This window comes from Saccostrea echinata, unplaced genomic scaffold (genome assembly GCF_033153115.1).
Source record: "Saccostrea echinata isolate AGI-Se365-2 ecotype Australia unplaced genomic scaffold, CSIRO_AGI_Sech_v1 ptg000034l, whole genome shotgun sequence".
In the NCBI taxonomy this organism is placed as follows: Eukaryota; Metazoa; Mollusca; class Bivalvia; order Ostreida; family Ostreidae; genus Saccostrea; species Saccostrea echinata.
Window position 1 is genome coordinate 5,776,099 of NW_026889783.1, and position 20,249 is coordinate 5,796,347.

Below are 20,249 nucleotides of genomic sequence, written 5' to 3' on the forward strand. Positions count from 1 at the left end.
AGATATGAAACTTGTTAAAAATGTGTCTTTGTCATGATTTGTCAAATACATAAGATTAGGTCAATTTATTCCTCATCCTTATTCTTCTTAAGGTAAAGTTGAAATGAAACCATCATTCTGTCACCCTTTAAGCCTCTTAAACACTGATACTTTGCCCACAGTCTGTCTATCTGTCATAAATTTTAAATCTTGAGATTTTATTACTGGAAAAGTGTGTATATAGCACTTTTTTCCTTTGATGCATAGCCCTTGCAAATAAAACAAGAGTTAGCTTTGATCAAATTAGCCTTGATTTGCAATATTTGTACATGGAAGTCAGATATACTTCGAATCTCTTCGTGACTTTCACTTTATCTTTCATGTTGCTAGGGGAAGCGACTCTTTTGATTCTTGACCGTTCTTAGGTCCGAAGGTACAGGCGGGTGTGCTCCTATTAGTCTTGCCAGTATACACTATACAATAGAAAACAAAACCTAATATATGGTTGTGCCCCCGCACCCCCTCAATAATAGTGTCCTTTAATTACTTATCAAAGAATTTCTGTAAGGTTTTGGGTTGTGCCCTCACCCATCCCTACGCTCCTGATCATCTTCTTGATTAGGATCCTTTATCCTCCTTTCTAAATATTTATTTCTTTTTTAAGAAAGGTGGCTTTATATTCCTAGTAAATCTTTCTAAACCCGTGGATTAGGTAGCTTTTTAAGAAAAAATATCTTGTATTTAATCAGTTAGATTTCTTTTTTTTTCTGCACAATTAACATGTCTGTTCAACGATGAATGTTCAGATTGCAGACATTTATTCTTCCTTGTGCATAAAGTTTATTTAGTCATATAACCCTAGGCATTTTAGCTCCATTTATAACAACACATATGTATATATGCAACGAATATTACAGCTAATGAAGCATATTGTATCTAGTAATACATGGATTTTAAACGACAGGAATAAGGTAAGAATGATAGTAGTTTTATTCAAAATTGACAGCAATGGAAAATTCTTTAACATTCTCTTCGATCATGAAAGCAAAATATAAAAACATTAAGATAAAAAAAAATTAATGGAATGTAATACATTTAGTCAACCATCAGTTAATGAAATATTAGCACGTCTAGTTTAATAGATTATATCATTATAAGATAAGTAAATATATATACAGGCTACAACTAGTTCCAATGTAAATAACTATCTTTCACATCACAAATACAAGTTGTAAAGTGTCCCTGTACTCTATAGATCTAAAACGTTGCTTTTTTTAAAAAGAAAAATCTTACCATACCGAATTTACCTAGAATCTGAGCTTCTTCTTTTTTTTTATAACAGGCAGCACCTGCATTGATACTAATTATGGAAATTTAATTATTTATTAAAATATTCCTTATATGTTATGAGAACATATCATGAGTTAAAGCAAAACAGCACTTTTATATAATGGTCATACGAAACATTGAAGTTCATGGTTATATTATGGATTTCCCGATTATATGAAAAATAAGATGGAAAATATAATACTCATTTAGACAAAATTAACAACCATTTTGTTTATTACTGTATAGATCTTTTCTTACAGTATTTGTGATTTCACAGGAATAAGAAAGATCTCTGTTTCTTCATTTACAGGTGATGATCTACTCAGTTTGAAGGCAAAATTTAAGTATAAAAATTTAGCATTCAAAATGACTGACATTAAACGGAAGCAGATATTGGCTTATTGTGCTCTTTCTGCTGGCTTTGGTTTGCTGAGTAGCGCCTACAATTTCTACTACGTAAAAGTCTTTCTGAACTTCTACCATATACAGGAATCGTGGTTTCAGTTTTCTCAGGTCCTTTTCTTGGTATGGAATGCCGTGAATGACCCCTTATTTGCTTACTATTCGGATAACAAAAACTTCAAAATTCTCAAAACTCGACGGAACATGATTTTATACTCAGCTCCTTTGTTCTCTTTGTCCTTCTTAATACCATGGTTTCAGTGGAGTACAAATCCTGTCATTGTGGGTCTTCATTTAATTTTTGCGTTGTGTTTTTGGGATATACTCTTTACATTTATTGGTTTGACAGCATGCTGTCTTTTCACCGAGATTTCACAGGACAGAGAGATGAGAATCACCCTAACTCGAGCTTCACAGGTCGCTTCACTATTCAGTTCCTTTAGTGTCATGGTGCTGGAACACGCTTCTAATGGCCTTCAAGATTTCAAAGCATTCCAAGTGACCACAATACTGATAGCAATACTCAGTTGGTCCTTAATGTATTACTGTGGGAAAAATTGTCACACACAATACGACCTGCAGCAAATGCAACAGGGGAAAAAGTCTCCGGATGAGGTATGCCACGAGAGGACTGGACACGAGTCATATTGGTAGCAAACATGGCAGATCGTCAGAGACATCAACTTCGTTTCGTTTGTAATTACTAACTTCTTCCAAGAGTTTCACCGAACTTTTCTGCACAATTTTTTGGCCATTATATGTGATCAATTAATATCTGCAGAAGAAATCAGTCAAGCCGCCAGAAGTACCTTCTATGGTGGTGTTCCGTTTATTTCAAAGGTAGGTATAATTTAAAATGTCTTCGTTAAATACTCTAATACAATTTCTTATTTATTCAAGTTTATGTACAAAATATTAAAAGTGGAGTTAGGTACAAAATGAATGTCAGAAGTATAAGGGTTTTGTTTATTGAAAAACTAAACACACGATAGTTTGTTAAACATTACCTGCATTCTATGTGATCAACAACCGATCTTAAAGATCAGTACATATAGTAGGTTTCAAAATGCAGAAAATGTAGAAAGGGACCATTTTATCTTAATAAGTATACCTTCATAGCTTTGCATGGCTTTAAACCTTTGAGCAGCCTCGTAGATTGTATGAAAATTGATTGGAATGATTCATTGTATGCTTTTTAAAGTCCCATTCGAGAAGAAAATAGTTTGGTATCCAATTACCATTTTTTTTATTAATAAATTCTTTATATATATATATATATATATATATATATATATATATATATATATATATATATATATATATATATATATATATATATATATATATATATATATATATATATATATATTAAAAAATAAATCCAAGATGAACAAACAAGTTCACATTTAATTATTATAGTAAGCTCTTTCGCCGTGAGGCTCTTCAGAGTGTAACAAAGTTTATATAAACAATACTACTTGGTTGTTATGACGTCGTTATTGTGACGTTATAAAGGCAGCATTATATAATGGCGCAGGTAAATGTCATTAGGGCACCAAAAGTATACAGTTGAATATGTACATTGTGATGAAATAGACTGCTAATTTTAAGCTATAATGTTCAATTTACATTTAGTTTAGGTTTAAATAATTTTTACAAAGTAATCTTCCTTGGCTCTCCGTAATTGTTCATTATTTTCTAGAACTTTATAAAATGGAAATATTAAAAAGTTTCCATTCGCACATCTACAGGTTTTTAGCTCACCTGAGCCGAAGGCTCAAGTGAGCTTTTCTGATCACATTTTGTCCGTCGTCCGTCCGTCCGTCTGTCTGTCTGTCCGTCCGTCTGTAAACTTTTCACATTTTTGACTTCTTCTCAAGAACCACTGGGCCAATTTTGACCAAACTTGGTACAAAGCATCCTTGGGTAAAGGGAAATTTAAATTCTTAAAATGAAGGGCCAAGTCCCCTCACAAGGGGAGATAATCAAGAGAAGACAAAAATAGGGTGGGGTCATTAAAAAATCTTCTTCTCAAGAACCACAGGGCCAGTAAAGCTGAAACTTATATGGAAGCATCCTGGGGAAGTGTAGATTCTAAATTGTTCAAATCATGACCCCCGGGGGTAGGGCGGGGCCACAATAGGAAATACAAGTTTTACATTGAAATATATAGGAAAAATCTTTAAAAATCTTCTTCTCAAGAACCACTGGGCCAGAAAAGCTGAAACTTATGTGGAAGCATCCTGGGATAGTGTAGATTCTAAATTGTAAAAATCATGACCCCCGGGGGTAGGGCGGGGCCACAATAGGGAATCAAAGTTTTACATTGAAATATATAGGAAAAATCTTTAAAAATCTTCTTCTCAAGCACCACTGGGCCAGAAAAGCTGAAACTTATGTGGAAGCATCCTGGGGTAGTGTAGATTCTAAATTGTTCAAATCATGACCCCCGGGGGTAGGGCGGGGCCACAATAGGGAATCCAAGTTTTACATTGAAATATATAGGAAAAATCTTTAAAAATCTTCTTCTCAAGAACCACTGGGCAAGAAGAGCTGAAACTTATGTGGAAGCATCCTGGGGTAGTGTAGATTCTAAATTGTTCAAATCATGACCCCCGGGGGTAGGGCGGGGCCACAATAGGAAATACAAGTTTTACATTGAAATATATAGGAAAAATCTTTAAAAATCTTCTTCTCAAGAACCACTGGGCCAGAAAAGCTGAAACTTATGTGGAAGCATCCTGGGGTAGTGTAGATTCTAAATTGTTTAAATCATGACCCCCGGGGGTAGGGCGGGGCCACAATAGGAAATACAAGTTTTACATTGAAATATATAGGAAAAATCTTTAAAAATCTTCTTCTCAAGAACCACTGGGCCAGAAAAACTGAAACTTATGTGGAAGCATCCTGGGGTAGTGTAGATTCTAAATTGTTCAAATCATGACCCAGGGGATAGGGCGGGGCCACAATAGGGGGAATCCCAAGTTTTACATTGAAATATATAGGAAAAATCTTTAAAAATCTTCTCAAGAACCACTGGACCAGAAAAACTGAAACTTATGTGGAAGCATCCTGGGGTAGTGTAGATTCTAAATTGTTCAAATCATGGCCCCTGGGGGGAGGGTGGGGCCACAATAGGTATTACAAGGGGGGAGTCTGGTAATGAACAGCATGGCCAAAGTTACTCAGGTGAGCGATGTGGCCCATGGGCCTCTTGTTGTGATATTCTTATGACATTATTTGCTCCGACATTACGGTTTTAGTTATGGTTGTTTTCCTGAGTTTGCTAAATGTACATTTTTTTTTTGTTAAAAGCTCCTCTAATTCCACAGTAGCTCTTAATTACAAAGTAATCTTCCTTGGCTCTCCGTATTTGTTCATTATTTTCTAGAACTTTATAAAAAGGAAATATTAAAAAGTTTCCATTCGCACATATTTCCATTTTATAAAGTTCTAGAAAATAATGAACAACCAAGTTGTATTTTTTTTTATAAACTTTGTTACACTCTGAAGAGCCTCAAGGCGAAAGCGCTTAGTGTAATAATTAAATGTGAACTTGTTTGTTCATCTTGGATTTAATTTTAATTTATAACCTACCTATACCGTGGACTTTTACTACAATTTCACTATATATATATATATATATATATATATATATATATATATATATATATATATATATATATATATATATATATATATATATATATATATATATATATATATATATATCATTTTCAACAGTGAAATACTGCAATTTATTTACTGACTAAAAGTGATATTCTGACACAGTGTGAAAGGATATCAAACTGGTGTTTTCACTCATATTTTAATTGACTTATTATGGATATCAAACTGGTTTTTTCACTTATATTTTAATTGACTATTTATATATAAAAAAAATCCTGTCTAACTGGTGAAATATATTCCATATTGATCTACAAAACATTGAATATCTCTCTCTCTCTCTCTCTCTATATATATATATATATAAATAGTCAATTAAAATATAGTCTATTCCTTTCGTTTTGATGATTGTACACAGGAGATGTGTTAACATTAAATCTGAAAAACCATAAAGGGACAAGGATTATAATTGACAGAGTGAACTTTGATTAAGTTTAACATATATCTAATTAATTTTTCAAGATAACATCTACAGGTTTTTGTGATATTCTTGTGACATTATTTGCTCCGACATTACGGTTTTAGATATCGTTGTTTTCCTGAGTTTGCTAAATGTAAAAAGCTCCTCTTATTTACCAGTAGCTCTGAATAGTTTTATTCTTTATTGACAGATTCTTGTGATATTAATAGCTCCTATATTACGTCATTTCTCATACAAGAAGGTGATCCGCGCGAATTTTATTTGGAAGATTTCTGGAGGTCTCGTTATGTACTATGTTATAGGGAACGGCCACCCCTGGATTCTTATGGGATTCTTCCTGATAGATAAGTGAGTCTTCTGTTGTATTTTGTTGAATGACGTAAACTTAATGTAGATTTATTTGAAATGATGCATTTTATTTCAAGTGGATATGTAGTCTGCAATGTCGAACTTCAACGTATGACCCTATATCTATCAAATTTTTCACATTTTAAATTTTTATAATTGTTATAAATACTTAATCTTAATATCTTATGCCATTATACATTACTTTTATTCCTTATGTTTCTATATACATGTATTTCTAAATGTATTTGTACTTTGTTGTACAGCGCTTTAGAGTAATTGTTTTTATTAAATAAGGCGCTTTATAAATACTGTGTAATAATAATAATAATAATAGACATTACTATCGAACAGACAATGGAAACGTTTGTACTGTGTAAACTGAACCGTATAGGTAACCAAGGTACTGGCAGATGTATAAAGCTCAATGTGTTAAGTCGGATCATGATGGAACAAATGTGGAATAACGGTACATGATGGTACATGTTATGCCTGCCTGTGTGTTGGTAAAGAGATATTGAGCAAACCTGGATCAGTATAAATCAGATTAACTGAAAGGACTGATAGCATTGATGAATAAGAAACTCGACATCTCCTCAATAAGCACTGCTCTGGATACACGATATGTAAAAGGGATTGCCGACGATTTATTGTTGACAGCGTTTCCTCATGTTCAACGGATTACAATTTTCCGTGGTCAAAAGACGTTAACACCAATAGAACTAAAAGGAGGTCCTGTATGAGACTTTCTACTGGTACAATGATTGGCGATGTCCTGTAGATGTGATTATGATTTTTGAAATTTTATTTTCATCCTTATGGTAGATTAAGGGTCGAAAAAAGACGCGTTTACAAAAACCTGGTTGCACGAACTCCTCATATTTTGCAGAGAAGACAATTAATCTTTTAGAATAAGATTGATAGTGTCATATGTAGATGTGGATTAAGTTTTCAGAATTTTCTTTTCATCCACTAAGCCATTTTTTTTATACACAATATTACTATAGTATATAGTACGCAAAAATGTACGGGCAGACATAACTATCTTGTGGCAGCTTCTTTATCTGTTTTGGGGTAAAAAGTTACTTTTTTTATAAATACTTTTTGGTTTGTCTGTAAAAATAAATTTTATATAAGTTCTTGTGAAATAAAGAACATATAATGGAACTAGTGGTTGAAATTTCCTGTGATTTTTATTAATACTTTGTATATTCCAGATATACCACATATCAGGAGTGGTGAACAAATTGTGATTTTTAAAATAGGAGATATTTTGGCGCCTAAGAAAAATACAGATATAAAAATTCGTTTAAAATATCATATTGATAAAGTCAAGTTATTATTTCCCAGTTCTTTGAATTACCGAGGACTACTTCTTTTGTTAAGAAATAAGAAAAGCAGCAATCAAACCGTTCTTTTAGAGTAGGTGTTCCGCTCTAAAATCTTTCCACCCAGAAAACTTTCTCTGGAATATGATTTTCTCCACGGAAAAATGACTCTAGAGTAGAATTTCCCCTACGGAAATCCCAACCAGATTCATTTTCCGGGGGAAATCCTACTCTGTGTAATAGTTATAGTGTGCGATTTTCTCCAGAGCACCCCCCCCCCTAAAATATCATGCCTGCACTAATATATATGAAAGGGAGGGGGTGACACATTGTTGCAGGTGTCCCTTCTGTAATTTTTCCACAGGCGATCTTGCAGTAGACAATCTTAATGAAACAAAAGATCTAGTTGTGCATTCAACATTTAAAATTTCAAAATGGCGACCAGTTTCATTGAAACATACGAAGTACGAAAATTGACAATCTTAAATCTAATTTTTCTCATTAACTGATCTTATTCTTTTCATCTGGTCAAACTGTTTTCTGGGGGAAAAGGTTATGATACATTGTAATCGGTTAGATAAATTTTTAACTTATAGCCATGGAAACGAAAAGGAGAATTTTATTTTAAAGGCAACCCCTATTATACGTATTTAAAGCTTAGGAATAAGCAAATGCACAGTTTATATTTCCAGATATTACTAAGCTCTAATGTTGTCGAATATCAGATACCTGTATGATACATGAACTAAGTATTGTCGTTCTTGCAAAATAATCATGAGATTGGAAACATACATATCTTCTTTTTTTTCAGATGTTTTGCCAATGGTACATTTTCATTATTCAATCTTCCCTTGTCGGATATTGCTGATGCCAATATGGTAAAGTACAAAAGAAAGTAAGTTTTCATCGTCAAAAAAGTATTTTAAAAAATGTTAATGTAAGGTTGTGTTTTTTTTAAATATCTGCACAAGTCATGGGAAATACATATTGTCTCGATATTTCATCTGATATAGCAATATGATAATGATATGTTGAAATCACAAACCAAAAGGAATCTGTTAAAATTACTTAGTTTTCCAAATGTTAGATGCAGTATCCTATGTATAGTGGCTAATGTTGGAATTACTTAAAAATTTTGCCAATACCCTAAAGTAAAATTGGAACCTGTCTGCAGATGATTTCATGAGTACATGTCGCTCGTCATACATGTCGTTTATTATGCATGCAACATCTAGCATAAAATTAACTTCCACCTGCGAAAAGGTGAGTTATTTTGGTTCATAATGTTTTTGCATTGGTGATAATTTCGTTAAGGACACATCAAGGACACATGCTTCTACACTTTAAAAACAAACTACAAATAATGAAAAACAATGGACGGTTTGTAAAAACTATCTGCATTTATTTTAGCTTTTGTCTATTGTTTCTTGAATCATACTGTTTTCGATTGATTGATTGTGTGTTGTTTTACGTCCCGTCCGAGATTTTTCACTCATATAGAGACGTCACCATATACCGGTGAAGGTCTTCTAATCTAGACCTTTACTCGGCACTCAGGGCCATTAAGCAGTGAGGATTCTATATCGTGCCAACGCCTACGGGGCCTCGGTTTTAAGGTCTCATCTGAAAGACCCGCAACTTTCACTCCAAAGTGCCCAGCTGTAGGCGAAGGAAGAGTTGCTACCTATTTTTTATCGACTTAGTTCAGTCGCGGTCGTGATTCGAACACACGACCTTTCGATCACGGCATTTTGTTTTTGAATAATATCTGTACACAAAATTGCAAGAAAAACAAGAAAGGTAATAATGATTTTTGATAAAAGAAATATTGAATATTAAATAAAACTAGGGATGGCAACGAATATTCGAACATTCGAATATTCATTCGATGAGTTGATATTCGAATATGAATTTAAGATTCGAATATTCGGTGTTTTTCAGATTTCATAAAAAGAAGTACTGTCAAATAATGACCTTGCGTAGAGAGTAGTGATCCAAACTCCCCTAAATAAATAACAGAAAATCTTTTCTACATATTAACTTTACATTTTAATTAACAAAATAATATTATACAACATAATAAACTGGTTTGGTGTGTGGTCGTCCGTGTCCCTAGAATGTCTACTACGTCTATGGTTTTGTTCCACACGGTGTTTAGGCTACACTACAGTCTCTTGCCGCTAATGAGGCTCAGACACCCCTCTCCAGTGCCGAGAAAGGTTTACACTTCCCCCTCTCCAGTGCCGAGGAGGTTACACGTCCGTCTTGCGTTCAAGACTATGAGATGTGACTGGTACCGGCCGACATCTCTACACTACTATACAGGAATGAGACCTGTTAAATATCATACACAGAATAATATAGACATACAACTTACTCCGTGAGTACAATATGTACAACGCAATAAATGCTTTACTATACAATAGTTATTACAGAACGTAGAACCCACAAATAAAGACACAAACAATCCACCGTACAATTAAGACTCAAACATTTTCGAGTAACTATAAATAACAGAACTTAAAAATATCAAATAGAATAGCTTAAAGTTGCATATTTTAAAAATTCCGTATCTGGGTGTTTTGAGATGTTTACAACGTTATAAAATATTAAAAACAAACACAAATAAGGCTTACCTCAGAGAAGCAGGACCATACAACTAAATTCTAAACAAGTAAAACCCTCAGTGGTCTGCCATGTGTATAAGATAAATCAAACAGATCTTGAGAAGTTTTGAAAACGTCCTTCTCCCAGGACTGCCGTGTCCAAACTGAAGCACGGGCTTACAAATATTTTAAAGGTCCGGTGATTTGAGGTATAAAACAGGGTAACATAAACCCGGTGAAAAATGGAGGCTCCCCACAGGTAAAATAAATTGCTTGCGTGTTCGAATAGGAACATGTAGATTTTAATGTGACAACTACCTCCCATTTTCCAAAAGTACGCAGTACTTTAAAACACATAAAAATCTAAAAATGAGAAAACAAACCTGAAACTTTACAAATGACAAACTATTTACATAAATTTACAAACGACTCAGGTAATCTGCCCCTACATTCTCTTTTCCCTTAATGGCTTGGATTCTGAATCGATATGGCTGGAGACTGAGTGCCCAGCGCATCAATCTAGGATTGGTGACCTTTGACTGGTTTAGATACACAAGAGGACTATGATCAGTCTCTAGAACAAACTCTTGACCGTATAAATACTTTTGAAATTTCTGAATGGCCCAAACAATAGCCAAACATTCTTTCTCTACTGTTGTGTACGCACTTTCACACTCTTTCAACTTCCTACTCGCGTATGCTACTGGTAACTTTTGATCTTCTACTCTCTGAAGCAAGACAGCTCCCAAACCTCTATCAGATGCATCAGTCTGAAGTATAAAATGCTCCTTTATGTTTGGTAATTTCAGAATAGGAGAATGAGTTAGTGACGACTTCAAAGACTGAAATGCAATTTCATGACATTTTTCCCACACAAGTTTGGTTGGGCACCCTTTCCTAGTCAAATCAGTTAATGGCAATGCAATGCATGCAAAGTTTGGAACAAACTTACGATAGAATCCTATTAACCCAAGGAACGATCGTAGTTGTTTTTTAGTTTCTGGTCTTGGTGCATCTTGTATAGCCTTGACCTTGTCCAACATTGGTCTCCATTGTTCATTGCCAATCACATGACCTAGACAATTCAAACTGGAATAGGCCAATGAGCACTTACTTGGTTTAGCAGTTAGACCTGCACTACGTAGACGCTGAAAAAGTTCGTCAAGTACTTTGAGATGATGTTCAAATGTCTCTGTGAAAATAATTATGTCGTCAATAAAATTGTCAACATTTTCCATGTCACTCAAAACTTTCCGCATCAATCGGGAAAAAGTAGCTGGTGCTGTAACTAAACCAAAGGGCATAACGCAAAATTGAAATAACCCTTTACTTCTTCTAAAGGCTGTCTTTGGTTTAGATGCCTCTGTCAGTTTTATTTGCCAATAACCCTTTGATAAGTCAATTTTTGAGAAATATTTGTATCCTGCAAATTTTGCAAACATTTCGTCTGCGTCTGGTATTGGCTCCGCGTCAAAAATTGTTTGTCTGTTTAGTAGTCGAAAGTCAATACAAAATCGATTGGTACCATCCTTTTTTGGAACAATAACTATTGGTGAACAAAAGGGAGACTCAGATGGTTCAATGATATTTAATTTCAACATATCACTCACCTCTTTGTTGACTGTTTCTTCCAAAGAAAAGGGGACTGAACGTGTTTTGACATGTATTGGCTTATCACTTACCATGCGGATGTCATGTTCTAAAATATTCGTACTTCCTGGTTGGTCTTGTAGAATGTCACCATACTTGGCTATAGTACTCATCAACTTTTCCCTTTCCTCGGTCGATAGCAAACCATTGATATCCACGTCTGTGCCTTGGTCAAAATCTAGTGCCGGATAGTCATCTAACTGTCCTTCCTGTGTTGTGTCTTCCACACAGTCCACAAATGTAGCATTTACTGAACCAAATACACTTTCATCAGTCACAAAAAGAACATTGTTACAATGTGCTCTTTCAATATATTTCTTTAGTAGATTAATGTGAAAAGTCTTTACTTTTCCATTCATTTTCAACTGATAGTCAACACGGTTTACCTTCTTTAAAACCTCAAGAGGCCCTTTCCATTGGAGAAGCAACTTATTGTTGTCTGTAGGCATTAAAATAAGAGCTTTGTCACCTACCTTTAGAGATCTATTTCTAGCTTTCTTATCGTAGTACTTCTTGTACCTGGTGGCGGATTTTTCAAGGTTTTCTCTGGCAAGCTGGGCCATGGACTGCAATCTCTCTTTCAGATCTAAAACATACTGATAAGTTGTTTTCACGTTTGGATCTTCTATTTCCTTGGTACAAAATTCTTTCAAAATAGACATGGGACCTCGTACTTGCCTTCCATAGACTAATTCAAAAGGTGAGAACCCCAAGCTTTCCTGCGGTAACTCTCTATAAGCAAAGAGAACTGCATTTATATACTTATCCCAGTCCTTAGGCTTCTCTGCACAAAGTCGTTTTAAGATTTGTTTCAAAGTCCCATTAAAGCGTTCGACTAACCCATTACAGGAGGGATGATAAGGTGTGGTTGTCCACTGCTTCATAGAAATGAGACGACTTACCTCCTTCATAAGAGACGACGTGAATTGAGTACCCATGTCCGTTAACATTTCTCTTGGTATACCTACCTTAGAGAAAATTTCCATTAACGCTTCTGCAACTCTTTCTGTCTCTATACTTGGCAAAGCTACGGCTTCTGGATAACGGCTTGAATAATCTACTAGAGTAAGTATGTACCTATTACCCTTTTCCGTGACTGGAGTTAACGGACCCACTATATCAACTGCAATTCGTTGGAATGGTACATCAATTAATGGCATACGTTCTAAAGGCACTTTGCTCACCCTACCTTTTTGAAGAGTACGCTGACATATATCACAGGACTGGCAAAACCGTCGGATGTCACTCTGGAGTCCTGGCCAGAAAAACTCTGAGTTAACCCTGGTTATTGTCCGCTGGATACCTAAATGTCCTGCTAATAAAGAATCATGTGCTAACTTCATGACTAATGCGCGAAATTTCTCTGGAACTACAAGCTGAGAAAATACCTTATTGACGCTGTCGTCGTTCGCTACAAACTCTCGATAAAGCAAACCATTCTTTTTATACCATTTTACCTTACCGTTTTTCTTCTGGTGAACAGTATTATGTTCTGCATAATCCCGAATCTTAGTAAGGGTTGGATCCTCCTCTTGTGCAGTCTTGATACAGTGTGGTTCTATTACGTCTGTGATTATGTTGGGTACCTTCAGAGGTGGATAAGGCTTCTCTCTGTTCCTTTTCTGTTGTCTCGTTTCTACTGCGTTGACCCGCCAATTCTCGTCTGCTTTGTCTGGAAGTGTTGCATCTGGAACATTTCCTATTATCAAATCATACACTGGATTTTCCATACACCATACCTTGTGATAACCACACAAATAGGGAGTATCGATGAACACTTCTGCTACAGGAACTGTAATTTTTGAGCCGTCAGCTAAGACACACACCTGTTGCTTACCGTCTACAAGGTCTTTCTCACTTACATTGTACCTTGGATTTCCGTACAACAATTCCACTGCATCCAGTATCCCTCAAAACAGTCACAGGATTTCCGTTGATGTAACCCGCAGAGATAGGCATGGAAAAATTTACAGACTTCTGACAAGCTGAAGTAAGAGTAGTGGGCGACATGTTCACCATCGAATCTATGATAGAATCTGAAGGTAAAGTACTCACAAATCAGACTGGTTTTTCATTTATTTGTGCAGTAGGTGATTCTCCTTCGGTTCTTACTTCAGATACACTACCAACAACCTGTTTGGCTTTACATTCTGAAGCAATATGCCCTACTCTGTGACACTTAAAGCATCTTCTATCTGACTTGGGTACAAACTTACCTGTATTTGTTGTCTTCATATGCACATTGTCTCTGTTCTTAGTACTGTATGTTTTCTTGACTGTTTCTTGTTTCTTCTGCAATAAACCCTTACCTTTATTTACTGCCTGGACTGAGCGCAGGTTTCTAGCATCTTTGTATTTGTCTGCAAGATCTGCCATTTTCTTAAGACTATCTGGAATGCGCTCTTTCAGAAATAAACGTAATTCTTGACTACAAATATGTAAAAATTTGTCACGCAACATAAGATCGTACAAACCCTGAAATGTTTTTGGTGCTTTTGCCATTTCTATCCATCTAACAAAATAGCTACTTAGGCGAACTGAAAATTGTGCAAAAGTTTCCAATTGATCAGGTCGACAAGATCTAAACTTTTTCTTAAACCCGTCATTCGTCAGTTCAAACCGTCTCAGTAGAGCTTTCTTCAAATTCTTATAGTCTAAGGCCTCACTTTTGGGCATTAACGAGTAAAGATCTAGAGCTTTACCCCGTAAAAGAGCACTTAAGTTAACAGCCCAATTCTCTTCATCCCATTTTTGTGCTTCTGCATACCTTTCGAATCGGAGAAGGAAACTGTGCATCTCATCATGTTCTTCATTAAATACAGGAAGCTTTGGAGCTTTAGGCGTAACTCGACCTTGACTGTGATCAGATTGCACATCTTTGCTTGTATTTACTACCTGTGATTCATACACTTTCTCAACTTTCATCTGCTCAATCTCATACCAATATCTCTCCTTCTCTAACTCCAATGAAACTTTCTCTTTCTCTGCCTCACAATCTAGTCTTTTCTTTTCTAATTCTCTCTCCGCATTTCTCTCGTCTCTCTGAATAGCTTGTTGTTCTCTAATGAAAGTTGTTAACTCCTCGTCTTTCAACCCTAATGACTCTCCATATTCTTTTAATTGATGTAGTAAATCCATTTTCTTATCTTGATATGAAAATGAGTTTAATGACAGAAACCTCACATCACACAGGACACGATAGAAATTTACTTTCGGACTTACTATACAATACCCATGGCAAACAATTTGGTTGCTGATATGGTCCAACTTACTGAGACATTGCCGACTTTTAGAAACACTTCTCGGAGGTCTCAAACATCCAGAACCGGACAATTCTTCTACAAAATACGAAAAATGATCACACAACTGAAACAAAATAAAAAATGCACAACATAAACATGTAGGTAACATAAATGTCCAAAATTTGTAACACTGTTATTGGTAGAAATTGAAAACAGAATTGAAAACAAAAATGGATTTTTTTTTTTACAATGATTGGGTATTAGAATGGATCGACTATCACTCTGTTACAGTGTATCCCACTTCTGACACCATTTTGTCAAATAATGACCTTGCGTAGAGAATAGTGATCCAAACTCCCCTAAATAAATAACAGAAAATCTTTTCTACATATTAACTTTACATTTTAATTAACAAAATAATATTATACAACATAATAAACTGGTTTGGTGTGTGGTCGTCCGTGTCCCTAGAATGTCTACTACGTCTATGGTTTTGTTCCACACGGTGTTTAGGCTACACTACAGTCTCTTGCCGCTAATGAGGCTCAGACACCCCTCTCCAGTGCCGAGAAAGGTTTACACTTCCCCCTCTCCAGTGCCGAGGAGGTTACACGTCCGTCTTGCGTTCAAGACTATGAGATGTGACTGGTACCGGCCGCCATCTCTACACTACTATACAGGAATGAGACCTGTTAAATATCATACACAGAATAATATAGACATACAACTTACTCCGTGAGTACAATATGTACAACGCAATAAATGCTTTACTATACAATAGTTATTACAGAACGTAGAACCCACAAATAAAGACACAAACAATCCACCGTACAATTAAGACTCAAACATTTTCGAGTAACTATAAATAACAGAACTTAAAAATATCAAATAGAATAGCTTAAAGTTGCATATTTTAAAAATTCCGTATCTGGGTGTTTTGAGATGTTTACAACGTTATAAAATATTAAAAACAAACACAAATAAGGCTTACCTCAGAGAAGCAGGACCATACAACTAAATTCTAAACAAGTAAAACCCTCAGTGGTTTGCCATGTGTATAAGATAAATCAAACAGATCTTGAGAAGTTTTGAAAACGTCCTTCTCCCAGGACTGCCGTGTCCAAACTGAATCACGGGCTTACAAATATTTTAAAGGTCCGGTGATTTGAGGTATAAAACAGTTTTCATAAGTTAAATACGATCGGATCTAGAAAAGAGAACAACAAAATGAAAACCTTCTTCGAAGGTCTAAAAAGTGAAGAGTATAAATACTTATTTAAACAAATTTAATTGATCATTAAATGAATGTCCGATATAGAATTAGTCTGTAATTAATATTGTAAAGGGCTCAATTTCAGAATAAATGTGTAAATTACTTGATTATCTCGGGTTGTACAAAATCCTGAGTTTTTATATTCATTATCGGTAAATAAGTTAATTACCTGGGAAAATTGTCTATGGAAATATTTGATTATATTTTAAAAACATTGTATCAAAGATTATAATCATATCTCTTATTAGGCAGATAATTGTAATTTATTACAAGTATTGAAATCTGATCAGTATACCGTTACGACTGTATCTTGCCTTTGGTAAGACGACTGGTTCCTCAGTTGGAACTACTTAAAAATATAATAAAAATTATACCATTCTACATTTAAATCAATTATTTATTTCAAACATTGACAAATATCAAATGAAATTTTATTGTACACCTACAAAAGTCTTCATACAATTTTACTTCCAAGATAAGAATACCTACGCTAAACCTTTCATGAAAGTAGGATGATGCATATTTAAAATACAACAGATTTTATTCATTTTATCGAATATTCGAATACTTTCATTGAATATTCGAATATGAATTAGTGACAAAATTGACATCCCTAAATAAAACTACATGCATATTAATGGGCATGAAACATTTATTTTAAGTCATGCACTCAGACAACCCCAAATATTATATGCTTTTCTTTCAGGCACCCAATAACCTCGATGGTGTTCGGAACAAATGCTTTATTTGTGAAACCTGCCATCTCACTATCTCCCATGTTAGTGGTCGCAATTCTGAACAGATATGGCTACAACCAGATTAAAAAATCAACAGGGAACATTACCAACCCCTCAATTAACACCCTTACTCTGGCACAGCTAGAGGACCTCAAAGGGGCCATGTTTTCTTTGGTGTGTTTGTACCCAATCGTTCTGGGAACTATCCAATGGATTAGCTGGTCATTTTACAGAATCATAAAAGTTAGGGACAAGGAAGTAGACATATAAAGATAATTATGCGTCATAAACTTATAGTATCTATTTCCAGTACAATTGTAAACTGACACATACAAACAAATAATACGTAATAATAATAATAATGATTTTTCCCCCTCAAAATTGAGAAAATTATTCAAGTTCAAATACATGACTGTTAACAACATAAGAAAAACTAATTATCTAACAATAGCATACTAGATTGATTTTTAAAAAAAAAAAAAAAGATGAACAAAAAATTAATTCAAATAGCTTTGGAACAATAAATGCCAAAATTTAACCCACGGATTCTTAAATGTTGCACTTGAAATAATTTTTTCTTGCGTGTTGAAACATGCTTCATTGTGCTGTGAAAATTTCTTTTGTTATTATGATTATATTTTCTTTGTTTAATCACATTATTCATTAAAAATCAAAATGTCAATTTTTGGAATTAAGTTTTTTTTATGGGTCAAATCGTCGACTGAGAGAAACTACTGTGTGGATCTACTAAACAGATTATTATGATGACCAAAGTTTTGTAAATGGCGATATTTCGAGCTCTTCGTATTTCAGCGGAAGGCTTCATCCTGCCAACATCTCGGCAATGTTCGGTCATAAAAGACGTCAAGCTCACAAATTCTGAGTCTAAAAGTTATCTTCTTACACGATTGTGTTGGAAATTTTTTGTTTGCCAGACAGTTTGCAAGAAAGTTTGCCAGTCTCGAGATTAAAGGAAAACTTCAAATCAGCATCACTCTTTAACGGATAATCTCAGTTTTGTAAATTACTTGATACATTATATTATTTTGCTTTATTTATATGAAAATCAGAAACACTTAATATCCCATCCCATTCGGGGCTGAGAAGGATGTGACTTTTTTTTTTAAAATAAGCCTGAATGAAAATTCAATTAAAATAATTCACATGTATCAAATTAGTGGTTGGTTGAAATTTGGAGCTTATGTAACTGTTTGTGAAACAACTAATAATCAGCTTATATTCAAATAATCAATTTTTTTTGTACCAAAACATATATCCCCAAGCAGAATAGATGACATATTCTAGTGGCATCCAAGAGATTTATCTATTATAAAGTACCTCTAAAATATCCCAATGTTTCCCTCTAATCTCAGTAAGTGACAATTTCATTGATAAAGCGTATATTTAATGGATTGAATGTTGGAATATAAATATCTTTTAGAATTCGATGATGAATTTTGCACGTATTCTATGATATATTTACTTCTTTACTTACTGTGTGGCCAACAGTAATTTCGCTCTGTTTGGTGATGTTTAAAACAAAACATTTTCTTAGCAAGAGCATGATTTACAATAGCAGCATGATTATCGAATCTGGAACCTGATCATAAAACGGTGTAATGAATTATTTCAATATTGAACTAGTTTTGTGATTATATAATTAAAAACTTTATTTTACATTAACAGTCTTAATACGAACAGATTGGTAATGAATGATCCTTAAAAGTGTCTAGAACCCCCTCTCTTTGAAATGAAATATATGGAGATAACGAACAGTCCATTCAAACAATACAAATCAGGAGCAGAGCAAACACGGACCTCTAAAACATCGAAGGTGGGATCAGGTGCCATGGAGGATTGAGCATCCCCTGCCGACCGGTCACATCCGCCGTATGCTCCTTGTCATGATCGAGAAACGGAAAAAATCCGTCGACAATTTAGTGTGTAAATAATGGCCTAACAATTAGTATGAAAAACGTCAGTCAGCATTGATTGAATGATAGATTGCATTTACTGACAATGTCATTGTATCGATCATAGAACTTACAAATGATGACTTTGAACGAGACTGCTAATATTCTTGTTTCATCAATTTGTTTGTCAATAACTTACTTCTTTTTAGAAATTGGTCGTACGTAGAGAATGCTCTTGCGTATCGAATCAACTGGGAGATATAAACCCCATGTGCAGGTGATGAGGGTATATTGCTGCATAAGTAAGGGATGTTGACGATTGAAAAGTTAAAGTCATTACATTTATCATAAAGTTTTGTTGTTAGATTGCCATTAACGTCTTTTTCTAGTAAAATATCCAAATATGAAACAGATGTGTCAGACTCTGTGGTATATTTTATTTCAAGCTCACTGGGATATATAGTGTCGACATATGAATAGAAATAGCTATTGTTAATTGATACTACGTCGACGATAAATGTCGAGTGGAAGGCCACAGCAAGTATTTTCTTCTTCTCATGTATAAGATTTTGAATAAATTCTGCTTCCGAGGAATACAAATATAAGTCTGCTATTAACGGGGCGCCATTGGTATCCATAGAAATTCCAACAGATTCTTGGAAGGCCTGGTCTCAAAAATCCACATAGGTATTGTCAATCAGAAACTCAAGCATCTTTTTAATATCAACTTCAGAGTACTTGTGTGTACAATCAGAATGTTTTTAACAAAATAATTTTGCAAATGACCAATGACAAGGTAAGTAAATTTATGAGTTTCATTTCATTGAAAAAGCAGCTGTCTATGATGTGAAAAAGCTGGACTTCAATTTATCGTGGGGAATGGTTGTATAAAGAGTTGAAAAGTCGTAAGTTTTAATGCTATTGATTTTGGTAAAATTTTGTGATTTCAAATTTTCCAAAAAGTTCATGGAATTTCAAAGTATCCACATCTGATTAATACCACTTATTGAATTTATTGTTGCACAGTACTCTTGAAGTTTCTATTTCACTGCTGTTAATATTTAAGTGAGGAGTAAAAAAGAGGCTTGGTAGAACATTTACTGTAAGCCGTTATGTATATTTGTTGTAAGGGTTTTTATGAAGTTCCGGAATCCAATATAAATATGGTAATTCATTTTGGTTGTTGGGAATATTAAAAATATTCAAAACTTGACGTATGATTTTGAAGAATTTCTTCCTTAGAAAGAGATCTATGGCAACAAGTTGTATTACCATTTGTAGAATTAAATCCCAGTTCTTCTAAAATACAGTTAAAATAATGAGCCTTACAAACAAAG

The 20,249-nt window shown here is 34.4% G+C and overlaps 1 pseudogene; it reads left to right on the plus strand.

The window, feature by feature from the left end:
• The first annotated feature begins 1,674 nt into the window (after positions 1–1,674).
• On the plus strand, positions 1,675–17,662 carry LOC133199629 (transmembrane protein 180-like; annotated as a pseudogene).
• Positions 17,663–20,249: the final 2,587 nt, after the last annotated feature.